This window comes from Lithobates pipiens, unplaced genomic scaffold (assembly GCF_037356315.1).
Source record: "Lithobates pipiens isolate NorthernLeopardFrog02 unplaced genomic scaffold, aLitPip1_a1.2 Scaffold_1, whole genome shotgun sequence".
Lineage (NCBI taxonomy): Eukaryota > Metazoa > Chordata > Amphibia > Anura > Ranidae > Lithobates > Lithobates pipiens.
In genome coordinates this window covers 235546343-235561777 of record NW_027507685.1, presented here as the reverse complement: position 1 = coordinate 235561777, position 15435 = coordinate 235546343, and positions in this window count along the sequence as shown.

Here is a 15435-nt window from a genome sequence, read left to right as displayed (position 1 = left end):
TGCCAATGCTGGTGAGTGACTGCTGTAATGACAATCCAATTCTTGGGTTTAATGTTATCGAAGAATTGATCAGAGAAAACCGTGACCGACCAAACAGCACCCAAAACCTGACTATCTTGCTGAGTGAAGCTATGAAAGTAAGACAGAGTGTAGCGAATAACATTGTCAATGCTGTCAGTCAAGCAACTGACCCAGGAGAAATATTCGATAGTCGTATGGTCAAAGTGGGGAAGAAGGGACTCCAGATTAAAGGAGGCGAGCTCTGTGAAGTCAAATGCAGAATTAGAGCGTGGCCGAAAGGAGGAATCATGCCATTTGAACCACTTCCCGAATATCCAATTGAGGAAGGACTTGAACTATTTCCTTCAGTGGTAGATGTGCCAAATGGGTTCTCTAAACTGGTGAAGATACCTATACTGAACCGTGCTCAACATGACATCTACCTTCCACCCAGAACAGTATTGGGTACCATTTCTCCAGCAGCTGAGATTCTACCATTGTCTCCAAACAAAGACGATGGAAAGGGAATTGATCAGAAGAAAAGGGTGTTTCATGTAAACCAGTTGAATCAAGTGGACACTGGAAATCAGCTACCCACTAACAAATCTGTTAAGTGGCACCCACCTGTCAATTTGGAAGATCTCTCAGAAGAAGAACAGGAGATAGCGAAACAAATGTTATATGATGAATCAGATGTCTTTGCTCGAGATGAGGGAGACATAGGATGCATCCCTAACCTGAAACTGAGGATAAATCTGAAAGATGAAACTCCTGTCCAGAAACGCTACAATTCGATACCGAAACCCCTATACAAAGAAGTGAAAGAATATATCCAAAACCTTCTTGACCGAGGTTGGGTAACAAAATCTTCTTCAGCATACTCATCACCAGTTGTTTGTGTTCGAAAGAAGGACAGTAGCCTACGACTATGTGTTGACTTTAGGGAGTTAAACCGAAAGACTATCCCAGATAGACATCCACTACCCAGAATACAAGATCTGCTGGATAGCTTAGGAGGATTTACGTGGTTCTCAATCCTGGACCAGGGTAGTGCGTATCATCAAGGCTTTGTGCATGAAGACTCCAGACATCTGACGGCTTTCAGCACCCCCTGGGGACTCCTGGAGTGGAACCGTATTCCATTTGGATTAACGAATGCCCCAGCAGCTTTTCAGAGATGCATGGAGAATGTATTAGAGGGCATCAGAGACAAATGTTGTTCTCCATACTTGGATGACGTACTTTGCTACTCCAAAACTTTTCAGGAGCATGTCAATGATATTAGGCAAGTGCTTAGTCGAATGCGTGAGCATGGTATCAAACTTAGACCGAAGAAGTGTGAACTCTTTAAACGACAGATTCGATACCTTGGGCGAATGGTGTCAGAAGAAGGCATAAAAATTGACCCAAAAGATCTTGAAGCGGTATTACATTTGAAAAGGAAAGAACCCAAAACAGTGGGAGGGGTCAGATCTTTGTTAGGATTCCTGAGCTACTACAGGTCCTTCATTCAAGATTTCTCTCGACTTGACAAACCACTGTATGAACTTTTGCAGAACACTGAGAAAGAATCTGCTACATCCATCCCCAAAAACAATCGGATGGAATCTATAAAGAAAAACGGGAACAAAGCACAAGTGCCATCTAAAACACTGATTCAATGGACACCCAAACATCAAGCTGTAGTATCCAGACTGGTGGACATGCTAACCAATCCACCAATTCTAGCATACCCTGATTTTGACTTACCCTTCGTCTTACACACTGATGCTTCCAATGAAGGCCTAGGTGCTGTACTATACCAACGACAAGGAGAAAAACTTCGTGTTATTGGGTTTGGCTCCAGAACATTGACTCCAGCAGAGCGCAATTACCATCTTCACTCTGGTAAACTTGAGTTTTTAGCTCTCAAGTGGGCAGTCTGTGACAAATTCAGAGATTACTTGTACTACGCTCCAACATTCACCGTTTACACAGACAACAACCCATTGACATATGTATTGAGTACTGCCAGACTGAATGCTGTGGGTCATCGCTGGGTTGGCGAGTTGGCTGATTTCCACTTCGATATCAAGTACAGGCCAGGTAAACAGAATGCAGACGCAGATACACTGTCACGATTTCCGGTGGAACTCACGAAGAATCTGAGTGAGTACACAGAGCTTGTACCATCTGAGGTTGTGTCAGCTATGTGGCAAGGGAGCAAAGCTGTTGACGAAGAAGAGGCATTATGGGTGGCTTCATTGACTCTTCACTCAGAAAGTGATGTGGCCGAAGAATTGCTGAAAGGACAGACAATCTGCCCAATGACTCAGGAGAATATCGGAGCATTACAACAAGACGATACCAACATTAGAGAAGTGGTCTGGCTTAAGGAGAACGACTGGATTCCAAACCACAAAGAAAAGGAGAGTATGACCAGCAAAACAAGACGTTTGAAACATGAATGGAATAAACTCAGAGTCGATGAAGGAATCCTCTACCGACACTCTGGAACCCGAAAACAGCTAGTTCTACCAGAAAAGTTAAAACCATTGGTCTTAAGAAATCTTCATGATGACATGGGTCACATTGGTACTGACAAGGTAACCCACCTAGCACGTGAACGATTTTACTGGCCATTTATGCAAAGAGACATTGATGAATATGTGCTGAAGAAGTGCAGCTGCATCAAACAAAAGCGTCCAAATATCACCGAAAGAGCACCTATGGGTTTGATTACTACCAGTTCACCTTTGGAGTTAGTATCCATTGATTATCTTCACTTGGAGAAAAGCAAAGGAGGATATGAGTATATACTTGTAATAGTTGACCATTTCACACGCTTTGCACAAGCGTATCCAACTAAGAACAAATCTGGAAAAACGGCGGCAGAAAAGATCTTTCAAGATTTCATACCACGTTTTGGCTATCCAGAGAAACTCCACCATGACCAAGGAAGAGAATTTGAAAACAACTTATTTCAGACATTGCAACGATTGGCAGGGATTTCTCATTCAAGAACTACTCCATTCCATCCACAGGGTAACCCAGTGGAGAGACTGAACCGTACTTTGTTACAGATGCTTCGCACCTTAGAGGAAGAGAAAAAGTCAGATTGGAAAGAACATCTTCCACATATGGTTCATGCATATAATTGCACCAGGCATGAAGCCACAGGATACTCGCCATTCTTTCTATTGTATGGAAGATCTCCTCGTTTGCCAATTGACCTCATGCTCAACCTAAATTTGGAAAAGGAATCAGAAAGTCAACCAACATTTACTCAGAAATGGGCATCTAGAATGCAAGAAGCTTACAAAATCGCATCCGAGAATAGCAAAAAATAATCTGCTAAAGGGAAGAAGTACTATGACAAACAGATAAAAGGAGCACCTCTTCAAGCGGGTGATCGGGTCTTAGTACGAAATCTCTCTGAAAGAGGAGGACCTGGTAAACTTCGTTCATACTGGGAAGAATCAGTACACAAAGTGGTAGAAAGAATCAAAGATGGGCCTGTGTACAAAATTCAGCCTGAAAGTGGTAAAAAGACTATTCGAGTACTGCACAGAAATCTTTTACTACCAGTAAATGACCTACCAATTGAAGGACACATTCCAAGAGTACCGATGAAACAAAGACAATCAAGTAACAGAAAGGATACCAGAATGGATGTGGACCAGGAGGAGGAATGTTCAGAGGAAGAAAGATGGTATTATCCTTATATACCAGAGACTACAGAAAGTCATGATTGTGTTGTGTCTCAACCAAACTCTCAAAACGTACAGAAAATCCCATTAAGAGTTTCTGCTGAGGAGTTCTATCCTACAACTACCACACCCAATCTTGAACAAGAACAAAATGATGGAACAGTAGTTGGCGACCAAATCTGGGCTACAGATATGGTGGGACTAGACACTGCAGAATTACCCTCATTAAGTCAAAACTTACCTGTGAACCAAGATATGCAAATGAAGAATAATGTTGATGGAGAAGACTCAACTCCTGTCAGAAGATCTACCAGACAAGTTAAGCCTAAAGAGATCTTTACATATGACACACTAGGTCAGCCAAGATACATACCAAGTCAGATTCACACCATACAAACTCCTACAATGCTAGCTACTCCCATGACATGCCAGGTAGTTAACGTAGCTCCTTGGTGGCAACAAGTACCTATTTGGGTTACTTAAATCACTAAATAGTGTTCAGATACCAATTGAGTTTAATGTCGGGAGCCATTAACTGAAGGAGGGGAGAGTGTGACGGACTGGGGTTTATATGGTCACAAAACAGACACCCCAAAGCAAAGTACATATTCATTTTTTTTTTAATATTTCTAAACATCTCCCTTCTATTCTATTAATAACCAGTAGATGGCAGAGAAGGTACACAAACAGAGTCTATATAAGGCCACACACCATGTGACTGGAAATTAAACTACTTCCAGCCATAAAGTCAGTGGTCATATCTCATGCTGTTTGTGTGATTCTTTGCAGGTATGTACTCTAAATTGTTCCTAATCTGTATTAACCTGTGATAGAAAGATTCCTAAACATCTTGAGCAGATGCAGAAAAAGTCTCAGCAGATTTTATGCTATAGTTTTGCTGTAATTAGAAGTTTAGAACAGCATGTGTCAGAAACAAGTGAAAAGTGCATAAGAACATGAAAATACTGCATTAGTCAGAACAAATGTCTATGATAAACACTAAAACTTTCTAAATAGGTATATTTAAACCTGATTTATAGAAGCACATGTTTTCTGTTATTTAATATAGAAAAAAACCTATTGTATGTAAAGCTTATGTATTGCATCATACAGACATGCAATGTGCACCATCTAGTGGTTAAAAAAGAGTACTACCATGATAATATTTGTATTAAAGCAATGCATTGCTAGTATGATTATTGCACACTTAAAGTGTACCAGAGAGATAAAGATAATTATCTATAACACTGAATAACAGGGATATATATGTTATTAAATTTAGTAATGTTCATTGCTGTAACTACGTTTTAAAATACTTTAGTTAAAATCTGTATTATATATATTGTTAATGGTTATAAACATGTGACTATAAAAATGTAAAAGATGTATTGTTATGTAAAAATTAAACTACTTCCAGCCATAAAGTCAGTGGTCATATCTCATGCTGTTGTGTGATTCTTTGCAGTCCACGCCAAGCTGATCACCTTATCTCATCGCGTCTACAATCATCGGCTCTCTTAATTCACATTTTGAGGCCGGTAACATGAGCAAGCTTGGGAGGAAAATGGAAGACAGTTCAAACTCAGGGCAGTTAGTAGGACACACAGCTCTCGCACTGCAACCCTGTCCCAGCCCTGCACTTTCCCCCCATCGCCTGCAGGCTGCCCTGATACCCTGATGCTGTGATCCTCTGCCAGCTGCCACTTCATTAGCCGGTATCTCTCCTTGCTGGCTGCTTGCAAGTTAAATTAGTGGAGCCAAGTCGGGGGTGGATTGACAACTTATGGGTCCCCCGGGCAATCGGAGATTATGGGGCCCCCAGGCAATCCGAGATTATGGGGCCACACAGTATACACACACACACACACACACACAGTATACAATAACACAGTATACACAGACATGTTTCTGTTGGCTGAGAAGGTACTGGAGAGGTGGGGCAGCTATAAACTCTGGATTTTTAGACCAAAAGGATGTCGGTAAGGGACATTTCAGAGACAGATGTAAAAAAAAAACACATATTTTTACATACTGTCCCTGGTTTTACTGAGGCTGGCAACCCTGATGGGGCCCCCTAGTGGCTCGGGGGCCTCGGGCAGTGCCCAAGTGACCCAATGGTCAGTCCGCCCCTGAGCCAAGTGCTGGGACTCATTCCAGCATTGGGCTCGAGGATACAACCGGGACCTGCTTGGTTGAAATTCCAGGAAGGTCTCTCAGGATCCAGGACAGTTGGGAGGTATGGGTTCAGTTTGAACACATGAACTTTCTTTATGTCATTAAATAATCAAAACTTAGCAGAGCAGCAAAAGCTATTGTCTTCCCAGAAATTCTACAATTGCCAGATAACCTAGTCAGGCCTGATGTCCAAAACCAGACACAGGATTCAGTGAAGGATCTTTCACATTTATTGTGCATGTTGCTGTATTTGCCACAGTAGGCCAAGTGTGGGGGGACATGAAAAACTCCAATGTTTTCAACAGCATGATGCTTTGAGGTACATTGGGGAAACCCTGTATGTATCCTTTTTGGAGCTGTCACCTACTTTTGTGAATTTTTTGCAGTTTCTTACCTGGAAATCCTACCAGTAACAGTACCTCCTGTTGAACCCTGACATCCCTAATACAATGTCCCACAACTAACAGTATTGCCAACCTGCCATGCAAGCTCATTCAGTTGTCAGTTGGTCTGCCTATCCAATACACTCAATGGGCAGCAAAACAGCCAACTGAAGGAGGAGTGCACATGGCAGGCTGACAACCCTGCTACTAATTGTAAGGCATCAGCTTAGCTTTGCCAGCTTTAAAAAAAAATTTGTACATCACGGGACACAGGGCCATAGTAATAACTATATGGGTATATAGGCCACCTTTAGGTGATGGACACTGGCACGCCCTAAGACAGGAAGTGCACTCCCTATATAACCCCTCCCATTACTGGGAGTACCTCCGTTTTTTTCGCCAATGTCTTAGGTGTTGGTCACGAGTAAAGATGTGCTATGCAGAGGCTCCACTGGGGTATTCTTTGCTGGACCAAGCCTTTGCAACCGGATCCATCCAAAGTGAAATTGAGGCCAAGGTGGTTGGTACCCGGGCCTTGTGACGGAAGAAATGAGGTTTTGCCTGTAACGCTTCTCGTTTGAGAGCCGGACCCTGGTATTCAGTGCTTTGGTCAGATTGCAGTGCCATAAAGCTTACTGAAGGGGTGCTATACAGGTCCAGGACAGTGGAACCCTGATAAAAGGGACCATAGTCCTTGAAGATTTTTTTAACGGAGCCCACAGCGATGGGCAAAGATTGGGTCTGTTTGGTTGTTCCACAGAACCCTGCGGTGGGATAAAGTGAGTGGAGATTTCTAAGGAATTAAAAAAAAAACTTTGGATTTCTCCTATACAGTAAATGTTGTCATGCCTAAAATCACCACAGGGGGCTGTAAAGAGCACGTACCTGTTTCCATGTTTTCAGATCTCTTTCTGTGTCAGCTGAAGCTGCATGGCTTCCTCCAGCTATCCGTCCTGGACAACAGTAAGAGGTTGGAGGGGCGATTTGGCTGAAGTTTCTCTATCTGGGAATGTTTTTTTCTCCCTTGTCTAGGAGCAGGCAGGGGGGACGCTGTATGGACTGGCGTTTTGCTGCTCCGCTCCCCCCTCCACCGCCCTCAGCAGTGGCGGCTCTCCTCCTCCCCCATTCTCTTCTCCTCCACCCGCCCCCATATGCCGATTCGATCGGATCGGAGGCCCGCGTGTGAGCAGTAATCACTTTTTTTTTTTAAAGCAGGGGGCGTAGTGAGGAAGTAAGGGTGTGTGGCTTAGCCCGGCATTGGCGCAGCCATCACAGCACAGGGTGGATTAGCTTATAAAAAATCTTCATTGTCAGTCTTATTTGGACTAACGGAGGGACACAGAAGCAGTCCTGGGCATGTGAGTGTGGGACACAGGCATTCCCCAAGGCACATTTACTTTGCATCAAGCCGAGCGCATAATAGCAGTAATAATTACTGAACTATTGCTCAGCAGTGGGTGCATTTTTTCCTTGTAAAGTACCTCTGCATTTGTGCTTAGGACTATGCATTCCAGAAGGGGCCGTACAAATTTCCCAAAGAGGGGACTTAAGGTATCACCTTCAGGCTCTGAGGACCCTAGTCTCATCCCAGCAATGCCACCCCCCCTGAAGATCCGGAGGTAGCCGATCAGGGTGAGCCATCGGGGTCGTTAAGTGTTACAACTGTTTCCAACACTTCAGCCCCTGTCTACATTACTGAATAGGTTTTCGCCTCAGCTTTGGTGGGGCTGGAGGAAAGACTGACTGCTCTAATCGCATCTTCCCAGCATGGGAGAAAGTGCAATAGGTCCCCTGCTACCGTCCAGGATCCTCAAGCAAAGGATCGGTGGGCAGGGAAGGATGAGGCCCCCTCAGGGGACCGTAAGGAGGCTGACTCCTCTTCCGAAGAATCAGTTGTGGAAGAGCCTTTTTCAGCTTCACAATGTGAAAAATTGCTGGTACAATCACTGACAGAAATGGGTCAGTTCACATTTAAGCTACCCTTAAATAAGTCAGCTGAAAAACCCACGTCTTCTTTGGGTTCCCTAAAGCCTTCCCAAGCTATGCATATGCTTTCTGTCCATTCATTGTTGGAACAGCTTATGTACAGTGCCTTGCGAAAGTATTCGGCCCCCTTGAATTTTTTAACCTTTTGCCACATTTCAGGCTTCAAACATAAAGGTATAACATTTTTATTTTTTGTGAAGAATCGCCAACAAGTGGGACACAATTGTGAAGTGGAACGAAATCTATTGGATTTTTGAAACTTTTTTAACTAATAAAAAATGAAAAGTGGGGCGTGCAAAAATTATTCGGCCCCCTTGCGTTAATACTTTGTAGAGCCACCTTTTGCTGCGATTACAGCTGCAAGTCGCTTGGAGTATGTCTCTATCAGTTTTGCACATCGAGAGACTGAAATTCTTGCCCATTCTTCCTTGCAAAACAGCTCGAGCTCAGTGAGGTTGGATGGAGAGCGTTTGTGAACAGCAGTTTTCAGCTCTTTCCACAGATTCTCGATTGGATTCAGGTCTGGACTTTGACTTGGCCATTCTAACACCTGGATACGTTTATTTGTGAACCATTCCTTTGTAGATTTTGCTGTATGTTTGGGATCATTGTCTTGTTGGAAGATACATCTCCGTCCCAGTTTCAGGTCTTTTGCAGACTCCAACAGGTATTCATCCAGAATGGTCCTGTATATGGCTGCATCCATCTTCCCCTTAATTTTAACCATCTTCCCTGTCCCTGCTGAAGAAAAGCAGGCCCAAATCATAATGCTGCCACCACCATGTTTGACAGTGGGGATGGTGTGTTGAGGGTGATGAGCTGTGTTGCTTTTACGCCAAACATATCGTTTTGCATTGTGGGCAAAAAGTTCGATTTTGGTTTTATCTGACCAGAGCACCTTCTTCCAAATGTTTGGTGTGTCTCCCAGGTGGCTTGTGGCAAACTTTAGAGGAGACTTTTTATGGATATCTTTGAGAAATGGCTTTCTTCTTGCCACTCTTCCATAAAGGCCAGATTTGTGCAGTGTATGACTGATTGTTGTCCCATGGACAGACTCTCCCACCTCAGCTGTAGTTCTCTGCAGTTCATCCAGAGTGATCATGGACCTCTTGGCTGCATCTCTGATCAGTCTTCTCCTTGTCTGAGCTGAAAGTTTAGAGGGACGGCCAGGTCTTGGTAGATTTGCAGTGGTCTGATATTCCTTCCATTTCAAAATGATCGCTTGCACAGTGCTCCTTGGAATGTTTAAAGCTTGGGAAATCTTTTTGTATCCAAATCCGGCTTTAAACTTCTCCACAACAGTATTACGGACCTGTCAACAGAATCCTGAGACTATCGCAGAGCAGGTGCATTTATACAGAGACTTGATTACACACAGGTGGATTCTATTTTTCACCATCAGTCATTTAGGACAACATTGGATCATTCAGAGATCCTCGCTGAACTTCTGGAGTGAGTTTGCTGCACTGAAAGTAAAGGGGCCGAATAATTTTGCACGCACCACTTTTCAGTTTTTTATTTGCTAAAAAAGTTTAAAATATCCAATAGATTTCGTTCCACTTCACAATTGTGTCCCACTTGTTGGTGATTCTTCACAAAAAATTGTTGAAGGTTTGAAGCCTGAAATGTGGCAAAAGGTTGAAAAGTTCAAGGGGGCCGAATACCTTCGCAAGGCACTGTACTCTGAGTGGGATCACCCAGATAAGCATTTTCTCCCACCTAAAAGGTTTTCTACACTTTATCCTATGGAGGAAAAATTCACAAAAAGTGGAATATATCAGCAATAGATGCGGCTATTTCCTCTGTGAATAAAAATTGAACTTGTCCGTTAGACAATGCTCAAATGCTTAAGGATCCAACTGATAAAAGATTGGAATTCCTGTTAAAAAGCTAATTTTCTTTGGCAGACACAGTAACTCAACCAGTGATGGTGATGGGTGTATGTCAATCCCTAAAGGACCAGTTGAGACAAGTGCTCAAGGTCATCCCTGATCAGCAGGCATGGGATTTAGCCGAGCTACCAGGGGCATTATGTTTTACTATTGACACTATTAGAGATTCTATCTTTTTGGCTTCTCGTCTGACGCTTGTACTTGTGCATATGCATAGAATCTTATGGTTGAAAAAAGTACCCTTTTGCCAAATAAGAAAAGGAATAAATGTCCTTAAACAGGCTCCCTCTCCAGGGTCAGGGGTGTCAGCATCTAGGCAGTCGTGATGGCCTCTGCCGTCAGGTTCAAGGGGTAAACCTCAGGGTCAAAACCAGGGACAGAAGAAGTCCTGGGGAAGGAAACCTAAGAAGCAGAATACTAAGGCCTCTCTATGAAGGGGCGCCCCCACTCGCGCGAGTGGGAGGAACACTTCTGCAGTTCTCAAGGGTCTGGCAGGAAGAATTTCGGGACAGATGGGTGCTCTCCACAGTAGATCTAGGTTACAAACTAGAGTTCTGGGAGTTTCTGTCTCCTCGTTTTCTGAAGTCAAATGTCCCCAAAGATCCAGAGAAAGAGAAGTCTATCTTTCAAACTTTAGACTGGCTTTTGTCTCAAAGAGTGATCATGGAGGTTCCCATGGAAGAGCAGGGCTTGGGGTTTTATTCAAACCTCTTCATGGTGCCAAAACCAAATGGGGTTGTCAGACCCATCCTACATCTCAAGGATCTGAACCGATTCCTAAATATCTGCTTGTTTCACATGGATACAGGTCAGTAGTCTCCATCCTGCAAGAAGAGCTTCTGGCATCAACTGACATCAAGGATGCATACCTGCATGTGCCTATTTTTCCCACTCATCAGAAATGTCTATGTTTCAAAGTAGAACAACTCGATTTAGAGTTTGTAGCTTTGCCTTTCGGTCTAGCCACTGTAACCCTGGTGTTCACAAAAGTTCTGGCCCCTCCTCTGGCCAGACTAAGGGCTCAGGGTATAACAGTTACTGCATACCCAGACGACCTGCTCTTGATAGACAGGTTAGTAGTCGGCTTAGACAAAAGCATGGTCACCACAGTCAACTACCTGCAAAGCCTAGGTTGGGTTCTCAAGCTAGAGAAATCTTCCTTAAAACCATTAAGAAGGCTAGAATACTTGGGTTTGATCATAAACACAGACCAGAAAATAGTATTTTTGCCACAAGCAAAGATCAACGCCATAAGGGAGCTGGTCCGGGTCATCAGAGCAAAGAAAGTCCCTCCTATTCTCCTTTACATGAGGTTGTTAGGAAAGATAGTGGCTTCATTTGAAGCTGTTCCCTATGCTCAGTTTTATTTGAGACTGCTGCAACACAGTATCCTATCCACTTGGAACAAAAATGTCCAAGCCTTAGACCTTCCAATGCATCTATGTCCAAGGGTGCGCCAGAGCCTCAGTTGGTGGTGGTTAACCAAGAATCTGCAGAAGGGGAAGTCCTTCTTACCAGTCACATGGAAAGTGGTAACAACAGATACCAGGCTTTTCGGGTTGGGGAGCAGTCCTGGAGGAGAGGTCTACCCAGGGGAAGTGGGCCAGATCCAAAATGACCTTGCCCATCAATATTCTAGAGATTCAGGCAGCACGATTGGCCCTGAGGGCCTGGACATTCAGATTACACAATTGTCCCGTCATGATCCAATCTGACAATGCCTTGGCAGTGGCCTATATCAATAATCAGGGGTAGTGATGGACGAACTTCCGACGGGACGTTTCGCGAACGCGAAATGCGAACGGACCCAAACGTTCGCGAAACCGACCGTTCGCCGCGGGCCCCATTGACTTCAATGGGAGGCGAACTTTGCAAACCTTCATGTCGAATTTGCGGCCACGTGGTAATTATTAGGGGGTAAAACGTAGTCCCACCATCTGGACAATGACATAATACATGTATGAGGTGAATTTGGGATCGATAACTACAAGCATTTTTATTTTATTTGGGAAATTGTTCTAACAATTCAGGACTATGGAGCTAATGAAGGCAATGGAGGAGAGGGAAGGTCAGGGACCAGGGTAGGCAAAGAAGAGGGTGCAGGAGATGATCACCAGCAGCGTGACATACCGGAATGACACATGCACCGTGATAGAGGCATCTGACAGCAGCACCGTAATACAGAGCACTGACAGCAGCACCGTGACATACAGCGCTGACAGCAGCACCGTGACATACAGCGCTGACAGCAGCACCGTGACATACAGCGCTGACAGCAGCACCGTGACATACAGCGCTGACAGCAGCACCGTGACATACAGCGCTGACAGCAGCACCGTGACATACAGCGCTGACAGCAGCACCGTGACATACAGCGCTGACAGCAGCACCGTGACATACAGCGCTGACAGCAGCACCGTGACATACAGCGCTGACAGCAGCACCGTGACATACAGCGCTGACAGCAGCACCGTGACATACAGCACTGACAGCAGCACCGTAAGCAGCCCCAGGAGGAAGTCAGCACAGCACAGGGATGGTGTGATCCCCTCATAATAAGAACCCCCAGGAGGAAGTCAGCACAGCACAGGGATAGTGTGATCCCTTCATAATAAGAACCCCCAGGAGGAAGTCAGCACAGCACAGGGATATCATAAGCAGCCCCAGTAGAAATATGACACCGCTCAACCTCTTCAAAGAGGAGGGTAGGGGCATATAGTACGGTGTGCTTTTTTGGGTCAAGGAAGTGAGCCAAATGAATTAAGAAGGTCTGTGTGCTTGATTAAAAAAATAGTTTATAGACATATACATGGTCTACTGGTCACATGTGTTGAATTCCTCCGAGATCCATGCCTCATTCATTTTTAGAAATGTGAGGTAGTTAACACTGTGGTGAGCTAGGCGAGTACGCTTATCGGTCACAATCCCCCCTGCTGCGCTGAACGTCCTTTCGGACAGGACACTGGATGAGGGGCAAGCCAACAGTTCGATTGCAAATTGGGCAAGCTCTGGCCAGAGGTCAAGCCTGCCCACCCAGTAGTCTAGGGGTTCATCACTCCTCAGAGCGTCCACATCGGCCGTTAACCCAATGTAGTCGGACACCTGACGGTCTAGGCGTTCCCTGATGCTGGATCCGGATGACACCTGTCGATGGGTCGGCTGAAAGAATGACCTCATATCCGAAGTCACCAACACATCTTCAAACCGGCCTCTTCTTGCAGGCGCTGTTGGATTGGTACCCGCAAATCCTTCTCTGGGAGTGGGAATTGCTCCTCTGCCAGCGCACGCAAAAGCAGAATGCAGCATTTCTCGAAGCAAGGCCTGGAAGTGCTGCATTCTGACAGCCCTCTGCGACGGCGGTAACATTTCCGCCATTTTGTGTTTGTACCGGGGGTCTAAGTACGTTGCCACCCAGTACTGGTCCTTGACCCTCATGCTTTTTATACGGGGGTCCCTATTAAAACACTGGAGCATGAAGGCCCCCATTTGCACTAAAGTGGAAGCGGTGTGGTGGCCTGGCTCCTGCTCATCATCCAGGATAATGTCGTCCTCTTCATTCTCCTCTCCCCATCCTCGCACAACAGGGATCCCAGAAAGGTTTAAAGCATGCTCTTCTTGCTCCTGCTCATCCGCCCCGGCACCATCCTCCTCTGACTCCTCATCAGACTCCTGTTGTTGACTTGTCTCAGATAGAGTAGCCCCCCCTGGGAATTCATCCAGCATTGCGACTTCCTCATCTTCCCGCTCCTGCTCCTCCACAGCCTGATCAATGACACGACGCAATGCACGCTCCAGAAAGAAGGCATAAGGTACCATGTCACTGATGGCGCCATGGCTGCGACTGACCAGTTTGGTGATCTCCTCAAATGGCCGCAGAAGTCTGCATGTGTCGCGCATGAGCAGCCACTGGCGCGGTGAAAAAAAACCCAGCTCCCCAGAACCGTTTCTTTCGCAGAGTTCATACAGGTAGACGTTAACTGCACGTTTCTGCTGGAGCAGCCTATCAAGCATATAGAAGGTTGAGTTCCATCGCGTCGGGCAATCGCAAATAAGACGTCTGACCGGCAGATGGTGTCGCCGCTGAATGTCAGCAAGGCGAGCCATGGCCGTGTAAGATCTTCTGAAATGGGCCGAGATTTTCCTTGCCTGCCGCAAGATGTCCTGGACCCCAGGGTATTTGACAAGGAATCGCTGCACGACCAAGTTTAAGACGTGTGCCATGCACGGCACGTGCGTGATTTTGCCCTGTTTCAATGCGCTAAGCAGATTGGCACCGTTGTCACACACCACTTTACCAACTGTCAAATTGAGCGGTGTTAGCCACTCATCTGCCTGTGAACGCAAAGCTGAAAGGAGTGCCGGGCCAGTGTGGCTCTTTGCTTCCAGGCACAACAGACGCAGCACGGCATGGCAACGTCTCACCTGGCATGTGGAATAGGTTCTGGGGAGCTTGGGCGGTGCAGTGGAAGAGACGCTAGCAGCGGAAAAGGAGGAGGCAGCTGAGGAGGAGAGGGAGGAGGATGGAGTAGGAGGAGGAGAAGAAGAGTCAGGCCTGCATGCAATCCGTGGCGGTAAAACCAAATCTACACGGGTGCCACGGGTTACATGCTTGACGGCCGTCAGAAGGTTCACCCAGTGGGCAGTAAAACTGATATACCTTCCCTGCCCGTGTTTGCTAGACCACGTGTCTGTGGTCAGATGTATCTTGGCACCGACACTGTGTGCCAGAGATACATTCACTTGCCGCTGAACATGGCCATATAGCTCTGGGATGCCCTTCTCTGAGAAATACTTCCTTCCTGGGACCTTCCATTGTGGTGTTCCAATGGCCACAAATTTGCGAAAGGCCTCCGAGTCCACCAGTTTATATGGCAGTAGTTGGCGGGCTATGAGTTCTGACAAGCCAGCCGCCAACCGTTGGGCAAGAGGGTTATCCGGCATCATCATTTTTTTACGCTCAAACATTAGGCCCACGGAAGCCTGCCTTTTTGCAGAAAAATGTGAGCTTGGCGTGATGGAAGGTGGAGTGGAGGACAATTGTGAGGAGAGAGGAGAAGGAGAAGTAGAAGACGAGGCTGGACGGTGAGAGCCTGCAGTGTGGCTTTGTGTGTTCCGTTGCTCCCACTGGGCTCGGTGATGGCTGCTCATGTGCCTTCTTAAGGCGGTCGTCCCTAGGTGAGTATTGGGCTTACCGCGACTAACGCGTTGACTGCAAAGATTGCAGATGGCAACGCTATTGTCAGCAGCGGACACGTTAAAAAAAGCCCACACTGCGGAGCCATGTGCCGGTGTCCTGGGAGCGCCAGATGT